This window comes from Phalaenopsis equestris, unplaced genomic scaffold (genome assembly GCF_001263595.1).
Source record: "Phalaenopsis equestris unplaced genomic scaffold, ASM126359v1 Scaffold232895, whole genome shotgun sequence".
NCBI lineage: Eukaryota > Viridiplantae > Streptophyta > Magnoliopsida > Asparagales > Orchidaceae > Phalaenopsis > Phalaenopsis equestris.
This window is the reverse complement of record NW_018250854.1, coordinates 95,222-105,613: the sequence shown is the minus strand read 5'-3', so window position 1 is coordinate 105,613 and position 10,392 is coordinate 95,222. Positions and strand designations below refer to the sequence as shown.

At 27.7% G+C, this 10,392-nt stretch overlaps 1 pseudogene; it reads right to left on the bottom strand.

Moving 5' to 3' along the window:
• Positions 1–2,173: 2,173 nt before the first annotated feature.
• On the bottom strand, positions 2,174–6,938 carry LOC110038452 (annotated as a pseudogene).
• Between the last annotated feature and the right edge of the window lie 3,454 nt (positions 6,939–10,392).

The window sequence follows — 10,392 nt, the reverse complement described above, 5'->3', positions numbered from 1 at the left end:
TATATATATATATATATTGTTATTTCTAGCCAAAAAAGAAAAATGTGTTTGTGTTTGACTTGTTAACTTAGCGAACAAATTGAACACGGGCTTCTTGACTAGTTGAACACAAGCTATTCCCGAATAACGAGTCGTTTTCACTGACCTCGATCTTACCCTTTGGCAAAGTAGTTATAGCTATTGCCGAAGAAATTACTTTTCAAAATATTGCCATAACTATTATAAATTAATTTTATGTTTAAATAATCAGAACTTATGTTTTGACAGCTAAAACTTTAACATTTCAGATTGGAAAAAAAAAATTTGTATGAGAGAGAATTCTAAAAAATAGTTTCTCAAATAGATTTCCGGTGACGATCTGAAAAATAAAGCAGACAGAAAGCTTTTTTTGAAGATACCCATATAATAGTTCAATTTTTAATTCCTCATAAAGATTATTAAATTTTTATGCTTGCTTATGTGAAATTTTTTATTTTTAAATTGCATTAACAAGGTCAATAAATATGAATTTATATAGAGAAATAAAATTAGACTACTTTTGAGTGAATTATCTCAAGTTTTGTTTAGCAATAATTATTTTCTCAATTTTCTTAAAATATGTATGATGATAAATATTTTTTAAATTATGTTTAAAGATACTGATAATTGTTGGAGAGTAAGTAAGAACTTATAATATTAACAACATTCTACACTTATTATGAGAGTAAAGTATTAGTGTTATTTATAGAGTATATAAAAGTGTGAAAATAGTCTCCAATTATTTTAATATGATTCTATAAATGATTATTTATTTTTTTATTATTTTTTATTTATTTGATCATTATCTTTATTTCTTAATTTTGAAAAGAAAATTTCAATTACATTAATCTAGTGTAAATTGTATTTTATTTCATAATTTGGTTGTCAAAGCTAACTCACACTTGAGAAGCTCCTTGGGCTATCTCCAAAGTAGTTCATTTCACAGTCATATGAAGGCATCTCGCAAAAGTTTATTTGAATTTTGGCTCGAATCAAGATCCGATCGATATAAAAGAGCCGAGGTACGAGGTAAATTGCATCGAATTTTGGATCGTTAAAAGCCCCAGACAAAATGTTATGTCAAACTCATAACGAATTTCAGGAGAAGATCTATGACAACGATGTGTCCATGAGCTGTGGTGGTGTACAATACTGCTGTGTTTGATAGATCGACAGTCATGCAGAGTTCTGGGATGACATTGAGAAGATCCTACACAACATCTAGTAACATTACCACTTCATTGATGGAGAGTAGATAACACTTCATTTTGATTCAAACAAAATCAAATATCATTGGTGAACTGAAATTAGATTGGAAGATTTACTAACATACCACTATAATAAAATTATAGTTCAAATTTATAATTCATGATTCAAATTTTCAATTGATTAAATATCTGAATTGCCACTGATTCTTTGGTGCTAACAAAGCCTTGAAACACTTCATAATTTAAATCCATGAGAACACACAATATATCAAGCATTAACTTGGGTCTGTACTTATTATTCACATTGACAACCAAATAATATCTCTCCTTCCAACTTTCAATCAATACTTGAGATGAATATTTTGCTTTATTATTTTTGTCGGCTACCTCATAATTTGTGTGCTTATGCAATAGTTGGTGTAGTCGCCGCTCTGTGTGGATTCGACATACTGAGGGATTTGTAGTCGCATCTCCCACAACTCTTTAAGGAAGTGATGCATCTTCGTCAAACTTACTTGGTAATCTCCCAAGTAGTCAAAAGATTAGATGGGAAGATTTACAAACAAACCACTCAATTCCTATGTATTTACATATCTAACATCTATACTTCAATTTTTACATGCACACCATCATACATGTGCATAAAAAGTTATATTTCTCTTCTTAAACAAGAATTTCTCGATGAGGTGCATTTTAATATTAATTAAGTGATGATGTTAAGTATATTAAACGTTACACAATAAAATATAAATCGAAGTAAATAAAATGATTTCTTTTGTCTACAATTGGAACTGATTATCATTTCAATGATTTCTTAATTTAAATCGGTTTCATACTTCCGCAAAATTTTGATAAACGATGATTTCATGCTTGTGCATAACTGTCTGCTTGCTTCGAAGATAATAAACAAAAAAGAAATTGTATTGTAACTGCACAAATTAGTAGCCAAAAGATTTATGTGTTTTGGTAATTGCCGAATAGAATAAACAAACTGCTACAACTGATCTTCGCTCAAGAAATAATGAGAGAGAAAAAAAAATTATCGAATGAAACTAAATTTTCTGAAGAAACTCTTGATGTGGGACCACAAACACTTCCCCAAAGAGTAGAACTTAGAAAACAAACTCCATCTACTGCGATCCACTGAGCTAATGTTGCAATCAGTCTTTCTTTCAAAGTAAACGTCTGCACCGATCTTATCGCAAACAGTGTCTAGTCTTCGTTGATCAATAACGTCAGCATTGATCGACGATGAGTCGTCAGTAATGTGAAAAGTGCCGATAGCCAAACAATCATCTTTAGAGAACTGTGTTGTCTTTAATGAAAGACTATTCTCTCTTAATTCTCTGGTAATGAGTGCAAGCAAACCGTGTCGATCAAATGTGCGCACCTTCATCTTTAGCCCCTACACTCATTAACAAATATGCTTACATATATTCATTAAAAATGCTAACAAAATATATTTTTATTAAACGAGAAGCACAAAGAGCAATACAGACTTGAGACACTCTTCGCTCAATGGCTGCTACCAAATTTTGAAACATATTCTTTTTCTCCACCTCATCAAGCATTGTGTGCCCATTCACCCGCCGCACAAAGTATTCCTACATTGACAAAATTAAAAGTATAGTTCAAATTTATAATTAAAGATTCAAAAATCAAAGTTGATTAAATACCTGAACTGCCACTGAGTCTTTGGTGCTAGTAAAGCCTTGAAACACTTCATAGTTTAAATTCGTGAGGGCACATAATGTATCATACATTAGCTTGGGTCTATCCTTACTCTTCACATTAACAACCAAACAATATCTCTCCTTCTAGCTCTCAATTGATACCTGAGATGGACATTCTGTTGTATTATCTTTGTCGGCTATCTCATAATCTTTATATTCTTGCAATAGCTGGTGTAGTCGCCGCTCTGTGTGGATCCGACATGCTAAAGGATTTCGTAGTCTCACCTCCCATAGCTCTTTAAGAAAGTGATGTGTTTTCATCAAACTTGCTAGGTAATCTCCCAAATAGTCAAAACGTTCTTGATCAAATATGGGTAAATTTGTGTCATGTTTCTTTATATAAATGATACAAGCGACACGACCATTGTGAGTCCAGAGCTCACCGGAGTCAATTACATAAGAGTACTTGGAAAGCACATCGACGACCTCAGAGAAAATGTTGGGGCGATCAAGGAAACAAAGTTCAAGGGCAGTGGTAGCAAAATGATTAAAATTCACTATCCTCCCATGACTGATTTTTACATGCGGTGGGTCTGAAGGTCCATCTTCCTTTTGGGTAATATTGAGAGAATGTTGTAAGTAGCATACAAGGGTAGGGTCATTGAGTTTATGACCATGTTGATTAGTGACATGGAAGACATGCATGAACCAATCACCATCGGATGAAATGTATGATTTGGAGATGATAAGATCCAAATCACTTAAAATTTGAACTACTTTAAGAAGAATGTTGTGATTGTTTGCACCATTGACCTGCATTCAATCAAAACAAAGAAAAAAAGTATTTAGTTTTTATAAATAGTTATAAATATTTTGTGTGGCAAGATAATGAAAATCATTTTGCTAATAAAAGACAAATTGAAATACCTTGATAAGAGTAACATCATCGGACGTTTCATTATCAATACAAACCCTACAACAAAAATTCATATTTTTTAAGTTTTATTTAATTAAAATAAAAGAGAGTAGTTAATCATATCATATACATACGTTAGAGAAAACTTACTCGAGTGGAGGGATGTATTCTGAGGGATGCACAAAGTCAGGCTCGAAGTAAGGATAACCATGAGCCATTGTTATTTCTGCCAAGAAAAAAAATACACCGCAGAGATATAATAGAATTAAAAGGAATTCTAAAATCAATCATGGATAAGTTTTATTAATACAAATAGAGATATTTTTCCCAATTTGATCATAATGAACAAATAATTATGATAAATTATTAAATGCACAACAGAGCTTTGTTAGTAATCTATTCGATCAAATCACATACATTCTTATTGAATAACAAATACTCATGCAACAATGGAGAAGTATTTACATACATTAAATAAATACATTTTGTAAAACAGTCTTTATAGTAAGATATTGGTCAAATTTGCTTAATGTTTTTCTTATATATACCATATTTTATAAAAGAAATATTCAAACATATGATTATGAAAAAAAGGAAACAAATATTCAAATTAAAACAACAAGTTAATTGGAAGACTTTATAGCATCCACATTTTTTCGAAGAAAATTTAAGAGCAATATTTATATAAAAAATACATTATTTTCCTGCGGATCGCCACACCTGCTCTCATTCATAGGGATGTATTCTTTTAAACATCTATGTTTTACATATTAAATGATATTTTTGATATTTGAATTAAAGCCACGAAAAAAAATGAAATGCAAAAAGAGAAAATTATATAGATCATGCACGTTGGAGATGTTTCTTAACCTACATTTTCTTAATTAAATAAGTAATTAACCTTTTCCTCTCACATATATAGGGATATATATGTGAAAATATATAGAATATATATATATATATATATATATATAAAAGATTAATCGTCGGTCGGACCCACCTTCATGTCCGTGTGTTATTTGAATTATCCATATGATGAACCGTAGCAGCAAAAACAAGGGCACTTATTCAAGGCACTAATCCAACTAAAACCATTCTAACCCCGAGACATAAGTATTAAAAACACTTTAATCCTCATTAAATAATCCTAATCAAACCTTAAAATCAACTTAACACCTTAATCAATTTAAATAATTTATAAACCTCTTTATTTATCTATTACACCTCTAATTGACCCACTAAAAGATTAACTAATCTATTAAATAGTGAATCAAATCTATTAAAAAAAAAACTTCAATTCCTTAATAAGATTATCAATAACACACTTAAAAGTTTAACTCATTAATTATATTAATCATTAAATAATAAATACATTACTAAAAGCATAATTAACGAAGTGAATAAATATTTAATTAAGTTTATTTCAATTTTAATTGAACCATAAAATTTAATCAACAACATCCCAAAGAGATATTTTAATCTTAATTTTTTTAATTCAAAATCTTAAAATAAGCTTTATAAAAACTAAAGAATTTAATATGTAATAATATTATAACTTATACATTCATTACCGGAAATGGAAACAAAAAAGGGAAAGTAGATTAATAGCAAAAGATGATAAAAAACTTAGATTTAGGGTAGGAATAAAAATAAAAAAATCACTAAGAGCTTAAATTAATCATTTTAAAAATTTCTTTAATTTTTTTATTCACATTTAGGTTCAATAATGACATTTTTCTTTTTATTTTTAATATAAAATGGATAAGAATAAGCTCACAAAAAATACTAAGAAAAAAAGTATTACTTTAAAATGTTGTATGTTTTAAAATGCATAAGAAATATAAGTTAATCATTTTTATAATTTGTAAAATACAGAATAAAAGTGATTTAAAAATTCAATGTAAACTTAAATTATAAATTTAATTTAGTTTAAATAAAATATGATTAAAGTTAATTTAAAATTAAATTATTTTCCTATATTATTAATGAATTTTTTTTGGTATTGCAAAATTAACTATTAGTTCAACTTTGATTTTGCAAAAATTCTCGCATTCTTTTTTTTAATGTTAACAAATAATAATTTAATGAAAATATTATTTTCTTTAGTTCCATTAAATGCAGGAAGCTTTTAAATTTTCTAAGACAAAATGAATTTTTATTTCATTTTATTATATATTTGCATTCATTTATTAAAATTATGAAATAATAATCTCATGATATAATTATCTTATAAGATAAGTAAATAGCAATTTTAAATTTATTAAATGTTATGTTACAAATTACTGTACAAGTTAAATGATTATTAAATTACTTTACTAGTTAGTAATCTTTCAAAATATTAAGTTACCGAGCATCATTAAATTTTCAAACTTTTTTATCTTAAACGAAAATTTAATTATTCATTACTTTATTATAATTTATAGTCAAATTTATTATAAATTATTTATAATTAATTAAATCCAAATTTCTTACTATTTCTTGATGTGTGTTAGAAGATTTCGTGCAGTAAAGCTTCAAAAAATAATTTAATGTCTTTATCGCTGTTTGATTTGACTGAGATTAGACTAATTTTGATATCATTGGGTCTCTCTCGTTGAATCCATTAATTTAACTGTTTTAATTGTCAGGAAATATCAAAATCTGTACTCTTCATATATATATATATATATATATATAACACTGTATAATTGGGTACATAATAATAAATGTGAATCAAAGATATTATATATAAACATACGAATAAATGATCTTATATTAATTTAATTTAAGATATTAAATTTCAATATCATAAAACAATAAATAAAATAAAATACTTATTCATCGAAAAATCAAGAAAAAAGAATCAGAGAGTGAAACTTTATTTTCATTTGAAAATCATTTTTTTTTCTTTTGAAAAAAAATATAATAATTCGAAAATTAAAAAAAAAAAAAAAAACCGGAAAACATACATGAAAAAAAGAAGCCCAAATTAAGATAAAGAATGAAGAATAATAACCTAAAGAAAGCCTTCTGCAATTTGGAAGAGGTGGAAAGAGACGGCTGTGAGTGAGAGAGGTGGGGCCCAGCTGGTCTAATTGAACCCCTTCTCTTCGCGTCAGTAGGCCGAAAGAGACTCTTTCTAACTCGGTGTAAATGTGTGAAATTAAGAAGATATCATACTCTCTTATTTATAGATTAAATAATTAGTTCAATTTCTTACGGTAATTTCGATTCCGTCCGCTCCTCTCGCAATCCGTCAACTGATTTTTAAAATTTCATCAAATAATTCGCTTTCTGTTACGTTAATGATTAATGGGAATCTTTTTTCTTTTAATAATTAGTTCAATTTTTTTATTTATCTAATAAATTCTCGCATTCTTTAATTCCTTTAAATGCGGGAAGCTTTTAAATTTTTTATTTCATTTTAATATAAATTTGAATTCATTTACTAAAATTATGAAATAATAATCTCATGATATGATTATTTCCAATATAATTAAATAGCAATTTTAAGTTATCGAGCATCATGAAATTTTCAAACTTTTGAAATTAATTAAAAATTTTCTTTTTCATTAATTTTTTTCTAATTTTAGAATCGAATTTACTTTGAATCAATTAATAGATTATTTATAATTAAATCAATCTTAATTTAAAAAATAATAATAAAAAATTTAACGTTTTAATAAATTTAATTTCTTAGAATAAATAAATAAATTTTTGAAAATATAAATTTAATCGTTAACAAAGTAATTAACTATTAATTAGTCCTCATGTTTAAGAGAGGTTGTCACAAATAAATACAGTGATAGTTTCGACAAACACACGTATTAAAAAAGAAGAGTGCGAAATATTTCCAATCCATTATTACTGCTCAAATTTGATTTTATGCACTTTAGTTTAATACATTTTGATTTCTTTTATTGTAAGACTGTTGAGCTTTATCACTTTCTTTCCTCGAATAAAGTTTATAGTAGTTATAACACTTTATGTTACAATAATTCAATAGCTAACTCTTGTAATTATTATTTTTTATTTCTAAATGACTTATTGACTTGGTTAGTGCTATTTTTATAATGTTTGATTATTTTTAAATTAATATTAAGGCAAAAAATAAGCACTGATTCATGTAGCAACGATGCATTAAATAAAATTTATAACGGACTTCTCAAATTTTTATGCTTTTCAAAACCACTCGTCCAAACACTTTCTGAAACATATACATATTAAGGTAAATGTTTTTCAAATTTTGAGGGAAGCACAAAGTTAGGCTCGATGTAAGTATAATCATGAGCCATTGTTATCTCTGCCAAAAAAAAAACACAGCAGAGATATAATAGACTTTTTTTTTTTTTTTTTTTTTGTAGAATTGAAAGAAATTATAAACTTAATCAGGGATGAGTTTTATTAATACAAATAGAGGTATTTTTCTCAATTTGATCAGAATGAACAAATCACTATGATAAATTTATGAAAAAAATGTAGCAAATAATGAAATTAAAGTGGCAAATTCTTTTTAGCGGTGGGTCTTAACTGTTAAACAGACTTTAATCCTCATTAAAGAATCATAATCAAACCTTAAAATCAACTTATGACCTTAATCAATTTAATTAACTTATAAGCCCCTTTATAAATCTATTACACCTCTAATTAACCCACGAAAAGATTAACTCATTAAAACATTAATTAATGCACTAATAATGCAATAAACCAAAAAAATATTAATTAATTCAATTGATTAACTATTATAAACCCGCTTTCTCGAGACTCTCTTGAGCTTTAGAGGTGGGGGCCGGGGACCGCAGTAGATTGCAAGAAAATTATAAATTACGTACCATAATTATGCAAATGCTAAGTTATTTATATACATATTAACATATTAATTCAATCTAACGCTAATTTCCATTCCGTCAGTCATCTGTTACGATTTCCGTTGCCTATTTTTTCTGCTTTTATTATTATCATTATTATTATTTTAAATGCAGCCTAAAATCCCTCCCATTTTCTGCTAGGATTAGCATAATTCGGTATCTCTTTTTTAAAAGCGGGAAACAATTTTTTTAAATATATTGGATGCGGGGCATTTATTTTTTTAACTTAATAAATATTTACATTCTTTATTTAATATTTTAAATTAATATTTGAAGCGGGAAACAAAGTATGTATAAATCTCAATGTATTTTGAGCAAGAAATATTTTAAAGTATAATCATCGAACCTTTCATTATCAATACAAATCTTGCTTCAACAATTACTATTTTTCTAAGTTATACTTATATAAAGTAAAGAGAGAGTAGCTAATCATATATATTAGAGATATATATTAGAAAATACTTAACCGAGTGGGGGAATGTATTTTTAGGGATGAACAAAGCCATGCTCGAAGTAAGAATAACTATTCTCTGTAGATGTTAATTTATAAGAATAATTATATTAGAACTTTGTTGGAAAGAATTGTCGTTTTTTCAACATCTCTGTTTACAAAAGAAATGTGAAATTTATGTTTGAAATGCAAAAGGAGAAAATTATATGAATCAGAATTATTTTGTCGTCGTCCACATTTTCTTACAAGAATTATTGTTCACATTGACGTTTTCTCGATCTAAAAATTTAAATGCAGTCCGCACTGAGATTGAGAATATTATTTTATTTAGTTTCCTTCAATGTATGATACTTGGGGTCGACACAGTTGTTCATTACTTTTATTGGCATTCCCAAAGCCCCTTTCAACATCCATGAACTAAGATAAACTCAATTGATCACCCTCAACCGGTAATGGTGGTGGTTCTATCTCATAATCATTGTATTCTTGTAACATTTGATGCAGTCGTCGCTTAGTATGGATTTGACATGATGTGGGATTTCAAAATCAAACCTACCATAACTCGTTAGGCAAATGGTGGACCTTCATCAAATTTGCAAGATTTTCTCACAAATTGTCATAGCGATTTTGATCGGTAATGGGCATACCCATGTTCTGTTCCTTTAGATAAATAATGCAAGCCAAACGACCATTGTGAGTCCACAGTTCACCTGAGTCTATTGCGTAGGAGAGATTGAAGAGCTTTGCTACGACCTCTGAGAAAATGTTGGGGCGGTCAAAAAATATAATTCGAGGACAGTAGATGCAAGATGATTAACATTAATTATGTTGGCATGCCAGCTTTTGACATGGGTTGGGCTAAGAAAATTGTTGTCTTTGGGCATTATTGAGAAATTGTCTTATGAAACATATGAGGTCAGGGTCTTTGAGTTTATGTCCGTGGTGATTGGTGACATGGAAAAAATTCATAAACCAATCACCATCAAATGAAACGTAGGATTTCAAAATAATAAGATCCAAATCACTTAGAATTTGAACTATTTTAAGAAGAATGTCTGATTTGTTTGCAACATCAACCTGCATTCAATCGCAAAGAAGAAATAAATATTTATTTTATCAAAAAACAAAAATAACTTGTGCTAAAAAAAAATAGAAAATATTTGACTATTTAAAAAAAAATACCTTAATGATTATAAAGTCATCGGATGTATCATTATCCATGCAAACCCTGCGTCCAATAATTTATATTTGTCAAATTTATTTAATTAAAGTAAAAAAA